This window comes from Oryctolagus cuniculus, chromosome 3 (genome assembly GCF_964237555.1).
Source record: "Oryctolagus cuniculus chromosome 3, mOryCun1.1, whole genome shotgun sequence".
NCBI classification, from domain to species: domain Eukaryota; kingdom Metazoa; phylum Chordata; class Mammalia; order Lagomorpha; family Leporidae; genus Oryctolagus; species Oryctolagus cuniculus.
The window spans coordinates 105,153,362-105,177,897 of NC_091434.1; positions in this window are offsets into that span (position 1 = coordinate 105,153,362).

Sequence of the window (24,536 nt, forward strand, 5' to 3'; positions counted from 1 at the left end):
GGGTCATAGTCAAAGTGGAAGTTCTCTGCTTTATTTTTTAAATCTAGCAAACAAAATTATATGCATTATATGTTGCTATATGAGCTTTCAATACAAGTATGCATTGTGTAATTCAAATCTGATTAAATATGTCTATATTGTCAAACATTCAACATTTCTAAGGTGAAAACATCCAAAATCTCATCTTCTAAGTTTTTTTTTTGTTTTTATAGCGAGAAATACACAGTACATCAACATTAAATCACCTTATTATGTGATAGATCCCAAGAACTTTTTATTCCCAACTAACTATAACTTAGTGCAGGTTGGTTTCTTCTGAAAAAATAAAACAACCAAAAAATGTTGTTGCTTTATTTATGAACACTGAAAAATGTGTTTCAGATTTCATATTTTTATGTTTCACAAAACAGTACTCTGCTTTGGATTTTTTTCAACAATTTAAAAGTGTGGACATTATTGCTAGTTCATGAGCTGCACAAAGACAAGCGGTGGCGTAGATTAGTTCCTTCCGGCCCTCACTCATACCTGAAAAATCAGGCCTGTTCCTTATTTCTATCCAGGTTTCCCCTCCCTCAAATTGACCGGCAAACATTTGCTTTTTCTATTACCTTCTTCCATTCCTCTCTTTGGCACTCAATTTAAATAAAATTCATTCATTTATATACTCATCTATTGAACAATTGTTCAGGAAGGGTGTATTCTGTGCTACTTGGTTAAGGAAAAATTGTTTACTTCAAGAGTCACACAGAAGGCTGGTGCCGCAGCTCACTAGCCTAATCCTCCGCCTTGCGGCGCCGGCACACCGGGTTCTAGTCCTGGTCGGGGCGCCGGATTCTGTCCCACTTGCCCCTCTTCCAGGCCAGCTCTCTGCTGTGGCCAGGGAGTGCAGTGGAGGATGGCCCAAGTGCTTGGGCCCTGCACTCCATGGGAGACCAGGATAAGCACCTGGCTCCTGCCTTCGAATCAGTGTGGTGCGCTGGCCGCAGCGCACAGGCCACGGTGGCCATTGGAGGGTGAACCAACAGACCTTTCTCTCTGTCTCTCTCTCTCTCACTGTCCACTCTGCCTGTCAAAAAAAAAAAGAGTCACACAGAGCCCAACAGATTTTTTTTCTTACCATATTCAGATTCATTTTTAAAAGCCCATTTGGATAAAGCCACTCCTCTCCCCCACTGACCCCCAAGTTAGGTAGTAGAGCCATTCTGTGGCCTCCAGTGATTAACCAGAACTGTGTTCCATTCTGCTGTAGGCTTGCCATTGCATTCCCGTCCAGTTGTGCTGCGTATCCTGCCTATGATCTTTCCTCAAAATAGTTGCTGCTTCTAGAGTGTGCTGCTTCTCTTCCTGATCCATTCACAGAACAACTTCCTGTTCTCCATATGTTACCACTCTCAGGAAGTCGCCCACATTTCCCTCCAAAGGAATAGCACCCATACTCTTGATTTCAGATCCTCTTGCAAGATTGAAAGGAATCATCTTTGTGTTGTGGCTGTATAGTATATTTGTCTGAAATCTCTTGGTTGTCTCCATGTGATTGTTAATTCATAAAATCAGGAACTGATCATAGCCACTCCCCCTATTGTATTGCCCACAGTAGGCTTTTTTTCATATATCTGTTGGCCATTTATTTTCTTCCCTTGAAAACTGTTCAGATCTACTGTCAATTTGTAATTGAATTAAAGTTGGTTAGAACCCTTTAGGCCACTGAGGCCTGATCAAGCTGGTTAGGTCACTGGGCCTGAATCCCGAGGCCTCATGAAACTGGAGGAATATATAGATAATCTAAAGGCTAATGGAATGTTTATTTCTCAGGAAATCCCTGCACCTGGGACATTCCAAACTGCCAAGACAATGCATTATAGACTTTACCAAGAAGCCTTTCTGCGCATCTCCCACCTGCCTTATCAAGGTCTGTGTGGTGCTCTGCACTTTCCCCAACAAGCAGCTTAAGAAAGGACTCTGCCTACTGCTCAGACAGAATGCAACCTGCCTTCAAACCCCTACCTCTATCTAGGCATTCTCAATCCCTCACTCTCTGTACTCCCCATTCTGTACCCCCTAAAATAAAGTCTTTTCAACTTTAATTTGCTGCCTCCTCACCTTCCTCCAACCCTAAAATCCCAAAACCTAACACATTGGTGTCAAAACCAGGGATTAAGGCAAATTCGAGGCAACTAGCCCATAGGGAGCCTCCACTTCTCCATTGCTCTTTGGACACACCACACTGATCACAGTCCTGGGGAAGTGAGGTGAATTATTTTGAGTCCTATCTGGAGGACCTGGCTGCAATTAATGTTCACTCAGTCTGGAAATCCTAGTACTAGGTCAGGGTCCCTCCCCTGCCTAAAACTGCCAGCTACTTTTTCTGCTTAGAAAATTACCCCTGAGCCCTGAAGGTAAAACAATCACCATAGTAGATAGACAGATGGTACAAAGTGACTGGCATGCGTGATCCTATCTGAAAGATTAATAGCTGTTCTTTGTGGTGGTCTGCCATCAAGGAGACCCAACTAGGCCAGTCCATCCCCTAAATAGCACCTGTTTTTGATGCAAGAAGCCAGGTCATGGAACAAAGAGCTGCCATGACAGAGGCTGGCTTCCAAAGACCTGCCAAAAACCTGTGCCCTGGAAGCGAGATTGTCCCAGAGAGTCAAAGGGCCCCCGGATCAGAATGATGAACCTGTTGGCTTCTGCTGAGGAAGGTCTTCACTCAGTCTGCACCACTGTTGACAGGATGGCCCAGGGTCCTTGTTGGCATTTCACGTAGTGCTGTAAATTTCTGTACCTCTTATTACTAGCTAGGTAGAGATAAGCTTCTGTGTATTAGAGTGGCTAAAGACAAAAATGGGAATCCTGGGTGATTCAATAATCAAAATCCTTGTTCCTGTTCATAACCTTGTCATGCTGGGTTCCAGCCTGCTCCCTGGGGCAGACTAAGAGAATCTCCCCGGCCTTGCACCAAGGCTGGCTATTAAACCAGCAGTTACAAATCCCAAGTATTGCTCTTGTCCCACCACCTTGTTGGGTGAACCCCAGCCTCCTCCTGGGGGCAGTTTAGGGAAAATTTCCCCACCCAATACAAAGGGCACTCCTGAGTCCACTGTAAAGTCCTGGGAGAAATTTAAGGAATTCCACACCCAGGAAGCCCTCCATGGAACAATGTCCTAGACAGGGAGTGAAAAAGAAAAATGAAGGGCCATGCACCCCCATAAAATATCTCCTAAGGACCTCTCTGCATTAAAGCCTGAATTCAAAGCCACTCCAGTCTAGTTGGAGTGGGCCTTACTGAGCCACTTTAACTGCTAACCTGTTAGCTGTTCCCACCTGGATTCATTTCTCCAGGTTGAAACACCCCGACCCAGGAAGGTAAGTGGGACAAGACCTGGAGGAGGTGGTAATTACAAACCATGACACCCTTGTCCCTTCTACTTATTATGAGCCCCAACATCAAAAAATGGTTTTCATGCTGCTTCTCCTGACCACTGCCCTGCCTTCCTCCTGTCCAGTCCTCATGCAGGATTTTCTCGCTGCCCATCACTCAGATCTCAATCTCACCGTCTCACTTTTAAATAACACAAATCTCACAAAGGATTCCTGGCTGTGTCTCTTTCTATCCTCCTCAGCTTACACTGTAGTTCGTGCCCCACAGCCAGCCTGGGTTTACACCACAGCACATCTCTCTGCCAAGACAGAAAAGGGAGCAGCATTTTCAGACACAGCAAAAAATGTTTTTTCAAAAATTGTCTGACAGCCCAAGCAGACTGGGCCATCAGGCTTTTGCAGGACTATGTGTGGGGTATCATGAATTTCCCTGTCTCAAAACCCCATCCTTGGCCCAGTTACTACTAACACACTGCTCCTGGCTAAGGCCCCTTTTTACATCACAAGCACCCCCTCCCAGGGCAACATAACCTGGGAAATATCTCCCCATGCTAAGTGGAGTAGAGATCAAGACTACTGGCCCTTCAAACCACCAGGCTCACAGGGGTAATTGCTAGGCCTCACCGAAGGTAAAGGCAAATTCATGCAACCCCTCTTGCTCTCCATGTTCCTGACTCTGTGCTTAACTGTGAGTTCTGTTTAGGTCTTCCTTCCTTAATAAATGGGCTCTTTCCTTGGCAAACTACCTCAGAAACTCACGGGGCATCTACCAACTGGTTCCTCTTAGATGCCTACAAACATTTTATTGTTTATGAAAAGAGATGACCAGGGGGCCGGCGCCGCGGCTCACTAGGCTAATCCTCCGCCTAGCGGCGCCGGCACACCGGGTTCTAGTCCCGGTCGGGGCGCCGGATTCTGTCCCGGTTGCCCCTCTTCCAGGCCAGCCCTCTGCTGTGGCCAGGGAGTGCAGTGGAGGATGGCCCAGGTGCTTGGGCCCTGCACCCCATGGGAGACCAGGAAAAGCACCTGGCTCCTGGCTCCTGCCATCGGATCGGTGCGGTGCGCCGGCCGCAGCGCGCCGGCCGCGGCGGCCATTGGAGGGTGAACCAACGGCAAAGGAAGACCTTTCTCTCTGTCTCTCTCTCTCACTGTCCACTCTGCCTGTCAAAAAAAAAAAAAAAAAAGAAAAAAAAAAAGAAAAGAGATGACCAGGAACAACCCAAATTAACCACAATGATCCCTTATAACCTCTCTCAGGCACCATGCTGGCAAGCACTATCAATGTTTGGGAGAATGAACCAGGTATAGCATAAGGAACTTTTGTGCTTAAACATGTTTTCCACTCACTGGACAATTTGCTTACATGAACAGAATCTTCTTTCATTGTGGGACCAACACTTATGTCTGCCTCCCCACTCACTGGACTGGAACTTGTACTTTTTTTACCTTTCTGTTGCCCAATGTGAACATGGCTCCCAATAACCAATTTCTACCAATTTCTCTAACCACAACCATTTAGTACAAAAGAGCTGTCACTCTAACATCTTTCCTAGCTCCCTAAAATAAAGAGTTTTCTACTTTAACTAGCCATCTCCTCTCCTTCTCTGCACCCTAAAGTTCTAAAACCTAACAATTATTATTACTGCTTTGCTATTGAGTTGTTTGAGTTCCTTACACAGTCTGGATATTAACACCTTGTCAGATGTATACCTTGAAAATTTTCTCTCTCATTCTGTAGGTTATCTCTTCACTTGTGGATGGTTTCTTTTGCTGGGCAAAAGCTGTTTGTTTGATAAAAGCTCATTTGTCTAACTTTGTTTTTATTCCCTATGCTTTTAGGGTCTGATCTACAAAACCTTTGCCCATTTCAATGTCCTGAAGTATTTTTCTTATGTTTTCTTTCAATAGTTTTAAAGTTTCAGTTCTCACATTTAGACCATCATTAATCTATTTTGGTTGATTTTTTTTTCTTTTTTTTTTTTTTTTTTTTTGACAGGCAGAGTGGATAGTGAGAGAGAGAGACAGAGAGAAAGGTCTTCCTTTTTGCCGTTGGTTCACCCTCCAATGGCCGCCATGGCCGGCGCACCACACTGATCCAAAGGCAGGAGCCAGGTGCTTATCCTGGTCTCCCATGGGGTGCAGGGCCCAAGTACTCGGGCCATCCTCCACTGAACTCCCTGGCCACAGCAGAGAGCTGGCCTGGAAGAGGGGCAACCGGGACAGAATCCGGCGCCCCGACCAGGACTAGAACCCAGTGTGCCGGCGCCGCAAGGCGGAGGATTAGCCTGTTGAGCCATGGCACCGGCCCCTTTGGTTGATTTTTTTTTTTTTTTTTTTTTTTTTTTTGTATATGGTGAGAGCTAGTGGTCTAGTTTCATTCTTCTGATTTTACAGTATATATTTTTGTAACTCATCATTTTGGTATCCTCTATTGTAAAAATTCTGGTTTGCCTGGGTTCCTTTAAAATGGTGTTTGGAAATACACACAGCCCAAACACTGCCTGACTGGTGAAGACCACATCTGTCCAGGCTTAGACCATTGTTCCCAAATCTACTGCCCAAACTCTGCTTCTTCAAACTTTACTGGATGCTCTGCAAAACTGAGTCCCATGTTCAAATAGCTTAGAACATGGAATTTTCAGTAGCCGGTAGCTTCCCCTGGATAAACTTGTTGTCACATGCCCTCTTGAAATGCATATATACTGTGACTAAGTCACTTCTTTGATCAGGTTTGCAGTCTCTTCCCTCTCTCCAGAAAAGAAAGAGGAAATCTCATTGCTTTGCACACGGCTTGCATTTGAATAAATGTTTGTTTCAGCAATCACAACTTCTCTTTGAAATTTTCTATAGATAGAATATCTATCTCACAATTCTTAATGTATCTGGAATTTCCCTCAGGATTAAAATATCTATGTGGCTAGTTAGAATTACCAAATTTTGAGAACACTTCTTATTTTCCTTTTGAAAATTGGAGCAACAATGTAGCACATTTGCCAGGACTTTACAGAGATCTCTGCTATGACATTATTTTTTCACACTTTCTTGCATTACAATGTACTTCTTCTAGGCCTTAAAAAGTTGTCTAAGTTACAATTCTTGGAGCAGATGTTTGGCCTAGTGGTTAGGCTGCACATTGGTGTGCTCCTACTCAGTATCAGAGTGCCTGTGTTTGAGTCCCAGCTCTGGGTTCTGATCTCTGGGAGGCACGAGGCTTAAACAGTTGGTTTCTTTTTATCTTATTTTATTTTATTATTTATTTGACAGACAGAGTCAGACAGTGAGAGAGAGAGACAGAGAGAAGGGTCTTCCTTCCATTGGTTCACCCCCAAAATGGCCACTACAGCCAGCGCTGCGCCAATCTGAAGCCAGGAGCCAGGTGCTTCTCCTGGTCTCCCATGCAGGTGCAGGGCCCAAGCACTTGGGCCATCCTCCACTGCCATCCTGGACCACAGCAGAGAGCTGGAGTGGAAGAGGAGCAACTGGGACCAGAACCCGGCACCCACATGGGATATCGGCGCCACAGGCGGAGGATTAACCAAGTGAGCCACAGCGCGGGCCCCAACAGTTGGGTTCTTTCAACCCATGCGGGAGTTTCCAGCTCCCAGATTCAGTCTGGCCCAGTCCTGTCTGTTGTAAGCATTTGGTGTATGAACCAATTGATGGGAATATTAACTTGTTCATTTGCTCTCTCTGTTCTCATGTGTGTGTGTGTTTCTCTCTTTGTATCTCTCAAATAAAATAAATAAATACAAATGTTTAATTCTTATTTATTTTCTTACCTATTTTGGGCTTCCAGCCTCTATTGCCTGCCACTTATGAAGTTGTTACTAGGTCGAAGTGCCTTCTGTACATTAGCTCATTTAATGTTCCTAATCCTCTGAGATGTAACTATTAGTATCCTGAAGTGAGAATAAACACAGACAAGATTCACTAGATCTCATAAATCCTAAGAAAAGACCCTGGTTCCAAATATTTTATTCTAAGACCCACTTTGTAAACACAACATGCTCTCTGTCAGTTCTGTGTACTTGTCCAACACAGAGATTACTTTATGTGCTAGAGAAGACTAGACCAAAGAAAAATTGAATAATTCTGCATTCTTCCTATTAATAGAATACTGTCTGTGTGGATCAACAACAAAGACTTTCCTTTGTTTATTCTTCTTGCTCTGTATGTGCTATGCCTAAAAATAAACAAATGAACAAAAGGGAATACTAGCAAGATCCTTAACACTCATTATTGGACATCGCATTCTTCAAGTATCTCTACTCACCCTGGTCTTCAGTCTTCTAAACACTGTTCTTCTTGGTCCAGCTTCTTATCTTTGGTTGTATGTCCCATGTTCTAAATAGCAGAAAACATATGTATTTGACAATGGCAACATTGTTGAATTCTCTTAATCAAATAGTTCATAGAATCTTATTCTCTTTTCTGTTGACAAGAATGAAGGAGAAAGGGATTTTTATGAATTGATTGTCTTAGTTAATCTGATGCTTTATTTGAAATTTATCTGGCAAGTTGATCTAGTATAGTCTTGAAATTTGAAATCATAGTACATGTATGAAATTTTAGCGCTCAGTTACACAGATAATATCAGTAAAATATGACAGACACCAGAACTTTTCCTTTCTAGGGGAGATTTTTTTCAGTTTCTCATAAGTAAGAAGCACAAAATCTGAATGCTAAACAAGCTTAACCTCTTACTAGGTAAAGAGTGTAACTGCCCTAAACATCATTTATTTTTATTCATAGTAATGTGGAAAGAAGATAGGCAAGATCTTTCAGGTTACCTAAAAGTTCTAATTAAATGTCTTCATCTTTTTAAAAAGATAAATTATTATGAACTTCTGAAACTAAATGTAGCTGTATATCCATACATAGGAGAATCGCTATATCCAAAAACTGTTCTAAGTAAATCGTGAAAGAAAACCATAAGATAGTCTCTGGGTAAATAGCCCTTTGACTTTATATATAAATGTTATTAGCCAATTTTTAACAATGTGAGTTGCTTAAGGTCACACAGCTGCTAGTGATAACACATATTTTATTTAATGACATAGATGTTGCATTTGTAGTTTAGTAATGTGAAGTTCATAATGGTTTTCTTTTATTAACCCAAGATTTATTGGGATATACAGAAACAGAAACAAACCAAACAAAATGATGCAGAAGAAATATTTGGGAGATAATTTGTGAAGAAGGAATAAGTAGATAGGTAGATAACTGAAGGTTATGAAAGAGTAACCAGTGATATTCTAGAGAAAGAAGCTCATGGGAACAAAAGTGTAAGGATGAGAACAATGAGTGAAATAGTCTGAGAACTAAGGTTCTATTTAAAAATCTCAAATTTCAAATGTCATCTGGAAAGTCTGATCACTTAAAAAGATAATGCTATATAAGTATTGAGAACTTGACAAATTATTATGAACTGAACAGCTATGAAAATAACCAAACCAAACAAAATAATACAATTAATTAGAAAAACTTTGCTTATGAGTTCTTAGTATACATCATGCAAATTTCAGTGGCTTCCCTAAGAAGTAGATCTAATGGAATATTGGGGATCTGGTAAAGGGAAAGTGTTTATGTAAGAAGAATGTTTATATATAGAGGAGTCATAGTAAGTGAATTTCTCTGGTATTTGGTGAAGAGATATGTGCATAAGTGAATATTGGGCTAGAACATTCTTCTTAGGTGCAACATCTTGCCTGATCCAAAACTGAAAAGTATACACAGATACCAAGGGAACTTAAACTAATTTTTTAAGCCGAAGACATATTTTACATAGAGTAAACTACATAAGTCTCAAGTGCATTGTTCAAATCTATCTATCTATCTATCTATCTATCTATCTATCTATCTATTCAAATCAATACAGGGAATATTCACATTTCCAGTCACTTAGAAGATACTACTACAATTAACAATGCTCCTCTACTCCCTCAGATAACCAACTTTATGACTTTTGTCCTCAAAGATAAACATTTTCTGTTCCTAGACTTCATATACAAGTGCCATGTAGAATGTACTCTTGTGTTTCTGAGTCTGGCTTCTTTAGCTCAAAATACAATTTTTGAAATTCATTCAATGTTCTAATGCATTAGTAGTTCACTCTTATTGATATACATTCTTCCATTAATTAAATGTTCCATAATGTTTAAAACCATTCTAACTTAATGAATGTTTGGGCTATTCCTGTTTGGGCTATATGAATTAAGCTAGCAGAAACTCTCACACATGTCTTTTGATGATGTAAGAACTGATTTCTGTTGCCAGGGGTGAAAGTATTATGTTATTGGGCCAATAACATCATAGCTCTAGAAGGGATTGTAAAAAACTTTTGCCAATGCCCACACATACCAGCAAAATACAAAAATATTAGTTGCTTTATATCATCACCAATTACTTGTATTATGAGTCACTTTTGTGCTATCCTTTCTGGCAATGGATAATAATTTTGTAGTTGACTAAAACAAACCACTCACCTCACCTATAAAATTATCTCTATACACCTCACCAATGGTGTATAGAGATAATTGTTAAATATTAGGCATTTCACGAGATGGTTGACACCACATTAATAGTTTAAAGTCAAACATGGTGGGAATATTTAGACCATGGATATTGGCAAAATCCATGAATTGGGACTTTTAAAATATCCTATGAGGGCAGATATAAGCAACACATCAATGCTCTTAGTTCCTTGACTGTTCACAAAATAGCCATCTCAAATTTGAATTTTTTTTAAACTGACTGAGTTGTATTAATGTAACAGAGATCTTCCTCCAGTCTCTCAACATGAACTTCCTGAAGAATGTGACTATCACTGCATGGAGGTATTGGTAGCATCTTCCAGCATCAATTTATTTATTTACTCATTCCTTGATTTTATTTGAATGGCAGAGAGATTCAAAGAGCTCCCATCCATTTTTTCACTCTCCAAATACTCACAATAGCTGGGACTGGGCAAAACTAAAGCTAGGACCTGGGAACTCGATCCAGGTCTCCTTTGTGGGATGCAGAGATCTAGATACTTGAACCAGCACCTTCTGTCTCCCAAGTCATCACTTGCTCCCTGCCAGGTTGTGCAATATTAGGAAACTGGACTCAGGAAAGGATCCCAGTCTTTTTATTATTTTTTATATTTTTTAAGTGAACAATTTTTTTTATATTTCATATAACAGATTTAGGAGCATAGTGATACTTCCCACCCTACCCTCTCTCCTCATTCCTTTCTTATTCTTTCATTTAATTTTTACAATGGCCTACTTTCAGTTTATTTTATACTCATAATATTAACTCTACACTAAGTAAAGGATTCAACAAATAGTAATAAGAAAAAAAAAATACGGTTCCTCAACAGTAGAGACAAGGGCTGTAGACAATCATAGAATCTCAAAATGTTAATTTCAGGAGCCCCCTCTTGAACCCAGGCACTCTGATATGGGATGTGGGTACCTACATGGAACTTTATCCAATAGATTAAATGCTCACTCATCCAGGATCTCTTAGTTAATTAACTTCTTGCATTCTTACCATGGCTTACAGACTGATCTAAACATGGACTCGTGTGTTTACCAGTTACTGCTATAGCATTAGCTGGTTATTTATCTCTTTGTTTTCTTACCCATGAAATGTGGATAATAATACCTACCTAATAATAATTTGTGAACATTAAAAAACATACTGTATATGAAGTGTTTGGCAAAAAGTATAGTCTATAAGAAACTCTCTGAAGAGAGACAGGTTTCTCTTGTCTTCTTTATTACTTTCACTTACAGGATGAAGAAAATAATATTAGTCAGATTCCACTCCAAATAGTAGAATCTATGTGAGGTGGCCCTGAGAGAATTTTTACTACCTAGAACTCATTATAAAGATATTGAAAGATCTGGGAGAGGAAACAGAAAGCAAGACAACCTACTAGGATAGGATGTCCCTACTACCCACAGAGCTTGAGGGACAAATAAAGAAAATGGTGGCACTGAAGCTCTGGAACCTGAACTTCCTGGTGGGAACTAGAAAAATGGCATCATCACAGGCCCTCTTGAAGATCCTGCCTGAAACAAAGAAACTCGTAGGTGTAATCAGTATAATTTCTCTTCCTAACTGCTCGTCTCTGCAAATTTTCCACCTTTACTTAAACCAACCAAACACCAGTTGGCAAGAAAGCTTGAATGTCCTTACTTGTAGGGCTCATCCTCTTGCAATACAGTTGCCCCTCAGTATTAACTGGGGATAGGTTCTAAAAGCCCCAAGCATACTAAAATCAGAGGATGCCCAAATCCCTTACATAAAATGTCATATGACTTACACATCATCTTGTATGCTTTAACTCATGTCTAGATTAGTTATGATACCTAATACATTGGAAATGCTGTAGTAATAGTTATCACACTTTATTGTTTAGGAAGTGACATAGAAAAGTTTGTACATGATCAGTACAGGTGCTAGTTTTTTTGTCTTCCAATATTTTTGATACTTCATTGGTGGAATCCTTGGATATGGAACCTACACATCCAGTTGATTCACTGTATTCAAGAGAGCAGAAGGAGGACCAGAAATGGAATTAGCAACAAATAGGCAATGACCAGCACAAGTGCTTGCTATACTATTTTGCTGTGAGCACTAAAAAGGAAAAGTATAAAACAAAACACTTAGAACATAATAAATGTCCATTGACTACTAGCTAATCATAGTGAAAAACTGGTCAAAGAAAGGCTGGTGGTATCCCTGACATCTCAAAAGACTGAGATGAGAGGACTTTTTTTTTTTTTTTACTTATTTGACAGGTAGAGTTAGACAGTGAGAGTGAGAGACAGGGGGAAAGGTCTTCCTTCCATTGGTTCACCCCCTAAATGTCCTCCATGGCCGGCGCTGCACCATTCCGAAGCCAGGAGCCAGGTGCTTCCTCCTGATCTCCCATGCGAGTGCAGGCATCGAAGCACCTGGGCCATCCTCCACTGCCTTTCTGGGCCATAGCAGAGAGCTGGACTGGAAGAGGAGCAGCCAGGACTAGAACCCTGCATCCATATGGGATGCCAGTGCTGCAGGCAGAGGATTAGCCAAGTGAGCCAACGCACCAGCCTGACTTTCTTTTTTTTTTTTTTAATCTATTCCCCCCCCCCCCAAAAAAAAAAAAAACTTTTACTTAAGGAATATAGATTTCATGCATTTCATAAAGTACAGCTTTAGGAATATAGTGATTCTTCCATCATACTCGGCCTCCCACGTGCTCTCCCACCCCTCCTCCTCCTCCCATTCCCATTCCCATTCTCCACTAAGATCCATTTTTGATTAACTGTATACACAGAAGACCAACTCTTTACTAAGTAGAGAGTTCAACAATTTGCATGAAAAAAAAAAAAAAAAAAACTGTTCCTCAACAGTCCCGACAAGGGCTGTTCAAAATCATTTCATCTTAAAGTTAACTTAATTTCTTTTTTTGTTTAGAAACTTCATTAACTTTAAAGAAGAACCCAAGAATGATAGATATTTTGCAAACACTTAGACATAATTGTAATATAACTCTTTGAGGACAGAGGTCCTGCATGGGAAGCTGGTGCACATTGACTCTTGTTGTTAATTTAATAATTAACACTCTCACATATGACATCAGTGATCACCCAAGGCTCTTGACATGAGCTACCTAGGCTATGGAAGCCTTCTGAATCCAAAGATTCCATCAGTATTTAGAAAAGGCCATTAGCAAAGTGGAAATTCTCTCCTCTCTTCTGAAAAAAGTACCTTTTTCTTTGATGACCACTTCTTTCCACTGGGGTTTCACCTACCGAGGTCCTTCATATAGGACATTTTTTGCCACAGTATCTTAGCTTTCCATGCCTGAAATGCTCTTTTGGTATTTTTACCCAGACCAGAATGCCTTAAGAGCTGATTCTGAGGTCAGGGTGCTATTTAAGGGATTGTCATTCTGTGAGTCTGCTGTGTGGAACGCTTCCCATGTTGGAGCATTCACTTCTTTTTAATTCTATCTATTATTATTACCAGACCCTTAGTCCTATCCATATGATCACTTTAACACTTGAGATGGCATTTTTGCCACCCAGCTTAAGAAGGTTTGGGGCCCCATGGCAAGTTTTTAAACTGTCCTCTTAGAAGTGAGACCATAGGAATGTATGCAGAACTATAGAGCTTTACAGTTATAAACTTCATACACTTCATAATTACAACTTTAGGAACATGATGATTCTTCCCACTGTGAACACCCTCCCCACACACTCCCAAACCCTCTTCCTCCTTCTTCTCTTATTTCCCCTCTTATTTTTCACTGGGATCTATTTTTCAATTAACTTTATACACATATGTTTAACTCTATATTAAATAAAGAGTTCAACAAATAGTATAAAAAAACTATTCCTCAAGAGTCAAGACAAGGGCTGTTCAAGTCATTACTTCTCAAAGTCTCAATTTAATTCTACAGATTGCCTTTTAGGTGCTCTATTAGTTATCCTAGTTCAGGGAGAACATGTGGTATTTGATCCTTTGGGACTGGCTTATTTCACTAAGTATGATGTTTTCCAAATTCATCTATTTTGTTGTAAGTGACCTGATTTCATTTTTCTAACCACTTCATAATATTCAGTAATGTACATATACATATACCATAGTTTTTGTTTGTTTTTGTTTTTTTTTTTTTTTTTTTTTTTTGACAGGCAGAGTGGATAGTGAGAGAGAGAGAGAGACAGAGAGAAAGGTCTTCCTATTTGCCGTTGGTTCACCCTCCAAATGGCCGCCACGGCTGGCGAGCTGCAGCCGGTGCACTGTGCTGATCTGAAGGCAGGAGCCAGGTGCTTCTCCTGGTCTCCCATGGGGTGCAGGGCCCAAGCACTTGGGCCATCCTCCACTGCACTCCCTGGCCACAGCAGAGAGCTGGCCTGGAAGAGGGGCAACCGGGACAGAATCCGGCGCCCCAACCGGGACTAGAACCCGGTGTGCCGGCACCGCAAGACGGAGGATTAGCCTATTGAGCCGCGGTGCCGGCCTAAGTTCTTTATCCAGTCTTCAGTTTAAGGGCATTTGTGTTGATTCCATGTCTTAGCTATTGTGAATTGAGCTGCAGTAAACATGAGTGTGCAGATAACCTTTCGTATGCTGATTTCATTTCCCTTAGGTAAATTCCCAGGTGTAGGATGGCTGGGTCATATAGTTAGTCTATATTCAGATTTCTGAGGTGTCTCCATACTGGGAAGACTTTCTTTAATGAGGGGGTTATTTGGCTGGAAAATATCTTTTGGGAATCTATCAGGGTTTAGAACATTGATCAGAAAAGACCATCAATGAGCCCAGGAAATCCTCTCTGTGAGTTTCAGAGCTGGCCATTTGCAGGCGTGACTCGTCCCTTCCTCTTTGGCACCTACAGGGAGTTAGTAATTAGAGCTGTGTATAACTGTGGCTTCTTCCTGTTACTCTGCTTACTAACTCCTATGTGACACTGAGACACTAGTTAATTCAGATGCACTTAGGTTTGCTCAAATGTAAAGAACTCAATTCTGTCACCTCACTTGCTGCTCTGATGTTCTAAGATTACACAAGTTTAAATCTGCTCATCAGAGGCAAAGCTAATATTTGAGGTGGGAAGCAGGTTGACATTTCCATGACACTCAGCACTCTGTGTGCCTCATTCTAACACTCTGGTTCTCCTCCTTCCCTAACATGAATTCAAAGCTATTTTCCATTTTTAGGCACAGATTACACCACCATGATTCACTAACCAGTTTGGAAAACATAAGGGGATCATAGTAATTACCCATATGCTTTCAAGCAGTAGAAAATAATTAAAGTATGCTTATCAATATGGCTAATTAAAGACAAAAGGCACGTGGATTCAATGTTTATTTTTATTATTTACCATATAGGACTCTAATAGTTGTGGTTTTTAAATACAGCCAATGTTTATGGAACACTTAGTTCCTGTCCCAGTGTGTTCTATGACCAGACATTGCAGATGGAGTTGTCAGTCCGTTCAAGTATATAGATCATTGAATACAAACAGAATTTGTTATATGTCAGAGTTATCCGTTCTGAATGTACTTTGTGCCAGCAATTGAAATGTGAATTTAATAAACACTTGGTTTATGCAGAGGCTTGGGGCTGGCAGCCTGGTACAGCAGGTTAAACTGCTGCTTGTGACACCAACATCTCACATTAGAGTGCCAGCTGAAGTCCTGGCTGCTCTGCTTTTGATCCAGCTCCCTGCTACTGTTCTGGGGAAAGCACCTGAAGCTAGCCCAGGTACTTGCACCCCTGCCATCCATGTGGGGTATGTGGATGGAGTTCTGGGCTCCTGGCTTTGGCCTGGCCCAACCCCAGCCATTGCCACCATTTGGGGAGTGAACCAACTGATGGAGTGACTGGTTCAAGTCTCTGTTCCTCCACTTCCAATGCTAGCTTCCTGCTGATAAACACTTGGGAGATAGCAGATGATGGCTGAAGTACTTGGGTTCCTGCTAACCAGGTGAGAGGCCTGGATTGAGTTCTGGGCTCCCAACTTTGGATGCAGTAGGCATTTGGAGAGTGAACTGGAGGATGAATCTCTCTCTCCCTGTCTCTGCTATTCCATGAAAAATGAAAATAAATACTTATTTTAAAAAGCATCTCTGTTCTACTATGAGTTAAAATTTCCTTTGGTACAGTTCTGGAAGCAATAAAATGCAGATTGCATCAGAGACAGTAAAGATATGTGGGGTAATTCAGCAACTGCTGTAAATTTGCTTTGTGTTCTGGATAGAACTGTGTGTTATTGTATCTCCAAAACTCTATGGCACTAAAAGAAAGAAAAAATAAAAAAACAGTGGTTTTGTTACCACTGATTTGAACCTCAGGAACTTGTTCTGTCCAGGATGAAGTATGTGGCCAGTGAATGAACAGCCAAGAGGCAATTAGCAAAGAATTTTCTTGAAGAAATTCCTACCATCTGGTGGACCAGATGGGCGCCCCAGTGTGGGACCGAGCGCCCAGTCAGCATTCAGACCAGGGTTTTCATGGGCATAAGTATGAGTCCTCTGTTTCTTGTCCCCTCCTCCCTCTTCTGGGAGAGTGTGAGTGGGGGAGTTTTAGATGTGAATTTCCCCTAAACAAACCCCTCCTGATAATAGTGCCCATCAAGGTTCTTATCTATTGGAGAAGCCCTGACTCCTTCAGTCCAGTGATAGTAACCTTGTCGGACCAGCTCTGTCACTCCCTCTAGTCAGTGAGTTCCTTTTGATAAACCACAGACCAAGACACCTAGGCCCAGGGGAGACAGAAGGCTGGGTCCTGTTTTCTTTTCTTTTTTCTTTTTTTTTGCAGGCAGAGTGGACCGTGAGAGAGAGAGACAGAGAGAAAGGTCTTCCTCTGCCCTTGGTTCACCCTCCAATGGGCGCCACGGCCGGCGCGCTGCAGCCGGCGCACCACGCCTATCCAAAGGCAGGAGCCAGGTGCTTCTCCTGGTCTCCCATGGGGTGCAGGGCCCAAGGACTTGGGCCATCCTCCACTGAACTCCCGGGCCACAGCAGAGAGCTGGCCTGGAAGAAGGGCAACCGGGACAGAATCCGGTGCCCTGACCAGGACTAGAACCCGGTGTGCCAGCGCCGCAAGGCGGAGGATTAGCCTATTGAGCCGCGGCGCCAGCCAGGGTCCTGTTTTCAAGGCTTGTTCCTCATTCCAGTGCACATAAACTTATTTATTTTAAAGTTCTGATTGTCTTTGGCCCCTCTTACATACATAGGCTAATATCTACCTAAGCTGTCTTAACAGTTTTTGCCTTCCTCGAATACATGCTATTTTATGGTATGTTTTTGGTTTAGATGCCAAATTAAAATTTTGGTTGGAATTTCAAAGTTGGCTAAAACTTCAAAGTATGTGGCCTTCACCAGTCAGGTAAACATTGGAAAGGTCACATTTTCTTCATAATATTGATGCCAGCATTGTTTTTCCTAAGATTCATTTTTATTACTTTTTATCTACAATCAGGAAAAGCAATGAACAAACAGTGGAATTTCATGTGTTGTTTAACTTGGTTTGAAAATATTAACTGCAATCCAACATTCAAAGGAGATCAGTCAGATTTCTTAATGGCCATATCCAGAGATATTTTCATAATGAAAATGAGGGCAAAAAATGATACTGATGATACCCAAGCAAATAAGTTCAGAAAAAAACCCATGGAATGAGCCAAAATTATGTATAAAAACTCATACTGTGATCAGAATTCAAAGCGAGGTTTCACTGAATACAGGGCCCTGTACCTGGCTGTTAGATGGCAGACAGAGGAAGAATAAATGAGCTCCAGCTTTTGAGAAACTTAATTAAAAGTTATATCAAACCTGGGATTCTCCTGAAAGAATTTGTCCTTACTTTAATAAAAGCTGTTTCTCATTGAGAAGCAATTCTAATTTTATACTAGAGTTGCAATTCTGTGCTGAAAATGGCCTTTCTAGGAGATTTTGCTCATTTTTGCAAACACAATATATCCTCCCCACCCCCAGAACCTTCCTTTGGCATCCAGACAGGAGCAAGCCTTTGCCAAAACAATGATAGGAATGCTCTGAAGACAATAGCTCTTGTCTTGAACTTCATTACTAAGAGCCTCAATATGACAAAAACCCAGGCCCTAGACAGGACTGATATAAGAGGGAAGCTACATCTACCACCCAGAAGGAAATTTCTCTTCTCCGATTTGTTAAGCTCTAGTAGTGGCAGGGAACAGATCACTGGTTTATGTGGGTTAATAGTCCTGGGAGCTCCCTGCAGTGATGGCATTGGTCTGCATTCTGGGCATGGTGGTGGCATTGGTCAAAACCCTCCTACTTGTATGCCAAAAAGAAGGAATTTTATTGTGTGTGTTGTGGATTGTGGATCAACACCACAAAAGAGTTGGAGATATTGCTAAAGAACCCCCAAACCTGAGTCCTCATGCCCGATGCACAGAAAGTCAATCACTAATATCCGGGCCCATGAAGAAAGTAGGTTTTTATTGCAATGAGAAAAACAAGCTGGGCAGCTATTGCCTGACTTTCAGGCTCCCTGAGGAGTTAGGGATGAAGGCCTTACAGAGAGAAATTGGGGCTGACAGGTGCGTGATCAGCTCATGTTCAAGTTCCTGGTTGGTCAGTGGTGCTTGTGACCTTGGTTTGATTGGTCAGTTTTTCCATGTAGTTTAGGGAAAGTATGATGGCCAGGTGGGCTCCAGTTGGTTACTTACATGTAAGTAGTGGTTGCCTTTGCCCCAGACCTGGAATTACCCTAAACAATCCCCTCTGGACAATACTGGCCAATGTGGTTCTATCTACTGGAGAAGCAGATGATTCCTTGCATTCAATGATTAGAACCTTGTTGGGCCAGCTATATTGCTCCCTCAATCCAGAGAATTGTTTTTTTTTTCTTTTATTTATTTGAAAGGTGGAGTTACAGAGAGGGAGAGAGAGAGAGAGAGAGAGAGAGAGGTATCTTCCATCCTCTGGTCCACTCCCCCAAAAGGCCATAATGGCCAGGGTTGAGCCAGGCTGAAGCCAGGAGACAGGACCCTCACCTGGGCCCCCCACATAAATGCAGTGGCCTAAGCACTTGGGCTATCCTCTGTTGCCCTCCCAGGCATACCAGCACACTAGCTAGCCTGGAAGTAGAGCAGCCAGGACTCGAAGCAGCATCCATATTGGGATGCCAACACCTCAGATGGCAGCTCAACCTGTTATGCCACAGTGCCAGCCCCCAATGTATTTCTTTTGATAAAGGACAGGCAAGGACACCTTGGGGTAAGGGAGACAGAGGAGAGGCTGGGTATTAATTTTACATTACAGGGGCTCAGTCTTATGTGTAAATATTAAGAAGTAAATAACATTATCAACTTAGAAAATTTCTAAACTGTGTGTTAGATTTGCTTTAGGTTGGAAGAGTCCAACAGTTTAATCTGTTACTTTCCACCTCCCTAATTCCTTTTCCAAAATCACCTTCCTTCCCACCAATCCTCAGTTTCCCCCTTTCTCTAGGGTTTGCTAAAATTTCCAGATTTCTTTTCTCCAGTGCACATGCTAGCGCACACAAGTGCACACACACTTTGAGAGCCCAAGTCTTCAATTAATTATTGTGATTCAAAGAATTAAAACCTAAGGAGGAGCATTTGGAGAGTGAGGAGAATGTGCTGACGAAAAGGTTCAGAGTCTTAAAGTTTATTTTGTTTTGTTTCTTACAAGATTCCTGTGAATCCAAAAGGAAGGGAAGAAGAAAAATTTATCACAATAATCATACCTTCTATTGCAGACTGTGCTATGGTGCACAATAGACTCCCACCGGCTCCTTGAACACTCCAACAGCCTGCACTGCAAACATTTTATACCTGAGCAAACCTCGGCCCAGTATGTACAGGGAATTGCTTATTGTCATAGGGCTATGATGTGAAAACTCTTGACTTAAGGTATGAATCCAGGTTCCAGGTTCAGTCTACATTCCCCATGGAGTGTTTGCCATTTGCTCTGGATCCAGGGTCAGTGGCCAGTGAACAGTATACTCAGTGACAACCTTGTGGTCCTCAAAAAAGTGTGGTTGAGCGGTAAGATGTATTTCCACTCTGAGCTTGTCTTTCAGGGTTGGAATTACAGCACATTAATTCCGTGTTTTTGAGTTCACAGGTTCACTCTGACTCCTAACTTGGTTTAGAAAAGCTCCAGAGAAATAGGCAGCAGAGACTCTAAGGGACACGAGATTGCCTTCTCTCAGTCAAAGGCCATCTCCCAACAGGCAGCATCACACTGAAAATCCGAACACAGACAATAGCACCAAGGAAAGAAACGTGACGAAGTTCAAGGAGGTCTGTGTCAGACAGATTTGCCCTCATTAGACAGAGGGTCACTAACTAGAGATAAACATCTTTGTTTATTTGATGCCTCCTTCCACAAATGACTTGAGAAGGCTAACCAGGAAGGCACACATCTTAGTCCTACCAGCTAATGTAGTTCAACAAGGATGGGCCTCAACACTTCCTGAGAGATTTCCTCAAGAGATTTTAGTTCTGCCAAATGTTATATGTTTTGCTTTCTGCAGTGAGTTCAGTATTTCTCAATATGTTTCAAAGTATAAAAAGCAAACCGGATGAGCAAATGCCCATCTGGTTGCCTAAACTCCCCTTTTTAGATAGAGAAGAAGAAATTGCTTTTGACTTCAGAAAAGAAAATCAACACAGGGGATAGTTTGTGGCTCCATTCCAGTTCTGACCTGGCCACATTAACTCAACTAAAGGTACCTTAATGTCATGTTATCAGAGGTCCAATCCTGATCCTTCAACTGCACACCCTTCTGGGCCCTTCCCTGTTAGTCTCCAATTTTGCTAAGTTCTTCTCCTTCAAAGTACTTACACAAATCTCCTCACTAGGCTGAAATACTCTGGGGGCAAGGAAGTGTGTATTTGGGCCATGGGCACATCTGTGCATATCTCCAGTTTCTGACACAAAATATAAGTTAAATTCATGGAGCGAACTGCTATGGAGTGCAACTGTTCTGTCAAACGTATGCTTCCTTCCCTTTGAGTCAGAGGATAAAATAAATGCCTTCTCTGCCTAGGTCAGCAACAATCAGTTTCTGTTGCTTATAAAAATGGATCTTGAATGGTACAAACACCTTTGTAAGAATTCCCCAGTGTTTCTTGAAATCTTTTGGTTCTGTGGGTATAACCAGAGCAATGTGGAAAAAAAAAAACACACACACACACACACACACACACGCAAAAACCAGCGTGAAACCAAGCCTGCAGTTCTATGAGCTTTTCTAAGTTAAACTTAAAATTTTCTTATAGGATCTCTGTTGGAGGGGAGTGGTGCATTGGAGTCACAAGAAAGAAATTCTTTAATTTCTACTAAATTTCATCTTTTTCTGCACTTCCTCCAAATACAAAGACAGAGCCTTCTAGACTCAGGTAGAAGATTCTAGTGGTAAAATGAGACAAAGCAGCTGGCTGTCCCTTCCTCAGTACCTAAAGTTTGATTTCTGTTTGTAACCAGGGGTCTGGAAACTCCATGTAGATGACATTTCTGCTGCTTCTCAGTGTGCCATCCTGGGCAAATACCTTATTTGTATTAAAATTAAATTTCCTTTCTGTAAAATGGAACTAGTATTCTTCTTTCAACCTCATAAGATACCTGTCAGATTCATATAATGTAAGTAAAGTCATTTTATGTATTTATGAATTATTCTTTCATACAAGATGAAATCTGTATTACTATTACTTCATGTGAGCAGGAAATTTTAAATCACTTGGTGAGTTTGTTTCCTAGATGTCAATGAACTAAATTAGTTTACTCCATAAAAGAAAAGGGTTCATGTCAAAGGAGATTGTACCATTTGATACCATGGTTCTGTGGTTAAATTCTGAGGTGACACTGCAATCTTATAACATGTAATCTTTTTTCAAGATTTATTTTATTTATTTGAAAGAGAATTACAGAGAGAGGTAGAGACGGAGAAAGAGAGAGGTCTTCCATTTGCTGGTTCACACCCCAGATGGCCACCACGGCCAGAGTTGTGCCGATCCAAAGCCAGTAGCTGGGATCTTCTTCTGGGTCTCCCATGCAAGCGCAGAGGCCCAAGGATTTAGACCCATCTTCCACTGCTTTCCCAGGCCATAGCAGAAAGCTGGATTGGAAGAGGAGCAGCCGGGACTAGAACCGCCGCCCATACGGGATGCCAGAGTTTCCGGCCAGGGCTTTAACCTGCTGCACCACAGCGCCAGCCCCATAACATGCAATCTTTACAACAATGCCTGTAGGCTTGGAATGACTTACTTGCTTTTGGGACATTAAGCATGGGGAGGTCCATTAGTAATAAAAATGTGAAAGGAAAATAACCCTTATGTTTTCATTTTTATAAATTTGTTTCATTTTATGCAAGTACCAACTATATATAATATCAATGATTGGTAACCTGAATATATTTTACTATGTTCATTTTATTTTATTAGGTGTATATTGATTGTCTTACTACAAATTTGTCAATTTATAAGTTGTACAAATTTTATTAAGTACCTTCAATATATACCACTGTGTGATTCTATGCTTATATAAAGGTAAATTGACCTAGGTTGCTATGAGCTGTGTTGATCAACCTTAAAGAGCTTGGATTCTACTCAGTAGTTGTCATTGAGCCATTCAAAGTATTTGAGGGTAGGCATTTGGTGTAGTGTTTAAGACATGTTTTTTCTGATATGGGAAACTCATATCCCATTTCAGAGTTCCTGGGTAATTCTGGCTCCGCTGCTGATTCCAGCTTCCTGATGATGAACACCCTGGGAGTAGCAGGTGACCCCATTCAAGTGGTTGGGCCCCTCCCACTCACATAGTAGCTATGGATTGAGTTCCTGGCTCTCAGCTTCTGCCTGATCCAGCCTTGGCTGTTGTGGGCAATTGAGTAGTGAACCAGTTAATCGGAACTCTTTGTCTATCCCTCTCCCTGCCTTGCAAATAAAGAAAATATATATATTTAAAGTATTTTAGAAGATTCATTTAATAACAGGAGTGTTTTAGTACAAAGCAATAAAATTGGATAAAAACAAAGGATTAGAAAATGCAAAATGATTCAAAATTCCTAACTTTGAAAATTGAGATCATCACATTGCCTCTAGAAGACAAGCATCCTGCAGGATATGTTCGAAGAAACTTCAGAACATGGAAATCTTCACATATGGCCAAAATAAAGAGTCACATTCAAAACAGAATGTTCTTGAATGTGTCCTTTTGTAATAACCACTGCCACCTGGTGGTTTGTGATCCTGTTTCCACTGAAGGAAGAAATTGTTAATTTTTTTTAAGATTTTTTTTATTTGAAAGGCAGAGTTACAGAGAGGAAGAGGCAGAAAGAAAGAGGGAGGGGGGAGGGAGGGAGAGAGAGAGAGCGAGAGAGAGAGAAAGAGAGGTCTTCCATCTGCTGGTTCACTCCCCAGATGGACCCAATGGACGGAGCTGTGCTGATTCGAAGCCAGGAGCCAGGAGCTTCTTCTGGGTCTCCCACGCAGGTGCAGAGGCCCAAGGACTTGGGCCATCTTCCACTGCCTTCCCAGGCCATAGCAGAGAGCTGGATCAGAAGTAAAGCAACCAGCACTCGAACTGTATCCATATGGGATGCCAGCCCCGCAGGCTGCAGCTTTAGCCACTACGCCCCGGCACTGGCCCCAAAAACTGTGGATTATTGATTCTGTAGACCTAAGCAAGGCTGAGGCAGGACAGAAAGAACATGGGTCTGCAATACCAGAGATCTGCGTTTTTGGAGCACAGTGGTTAAAGACCATAACAGATCTTACCCAAGTGTCTATATTTAAAAGAATACTTATAAATAAAACTTGAAACCAAAGCTAGGATCCAGCAAGATTTGTGATGGCAACAGATATGGATTAAAACTGCAACTCTTATCACCTGTGTTTAAATTACTTCTGTTTCCTTTGATTCAGCGAGCCTCAGATCTTTTGAGGCCATATCTCCCTCCTGAGTTACTGAGTAACGAAAGACAAACACAGTCTTGAAAGAAAAGCAGGCAGACAACATCTCAGTGAGGAGGACGAGGAGAGCCAGCAGCCTGACACGTTTCAAGGAGTAAGTTAAGCAATGCAGTCTCTGTCATGGTTAGATGGCTGCTACTCCTCTGGATTCTGAGAATGAAAGTTTCCTCTCACAGCCAACATTCCGTCACCTTTGGCTTCTCATCAATTCCCAGGAAGAGCAGGCCGCTGTAAGATTTGTCAGTGATGTCTCTTGCTGCTTGGAAGGGCCACCGTGCCACGGACACTTCCCTTTCATACACTCCCAGTGCAAAGGTTGCCGGCACTAGAAAGTCTTCCAGAACTACCCCTTCAGAGACAGCGTATCTCTCCTCTGTGAAACCACTGGATGCAATTTGTTTTCATCTTCCTGTGTTCTCTCAATTCTTCATTACACTTCTTTCTGAACAATGTGTATCCTCTTGGTTTGTTCAGGCTGCTGTAACAACCTGCCATAAGCCAGGTGTCCAATTCACAATGGACATGTATTTCTCACAGTTCTAGAAGCTTAAGGAGTCCAAGGCCCTGGCACGACCTTTGTCTGGCGAATGCCTGTTTCTTGGAGTCCATGCTGTGTCACCGTACCCCACATGGTGGAAGCAACAAAGGAGCTTGGGGTGGTCTTGTTTGCCACTTTGCT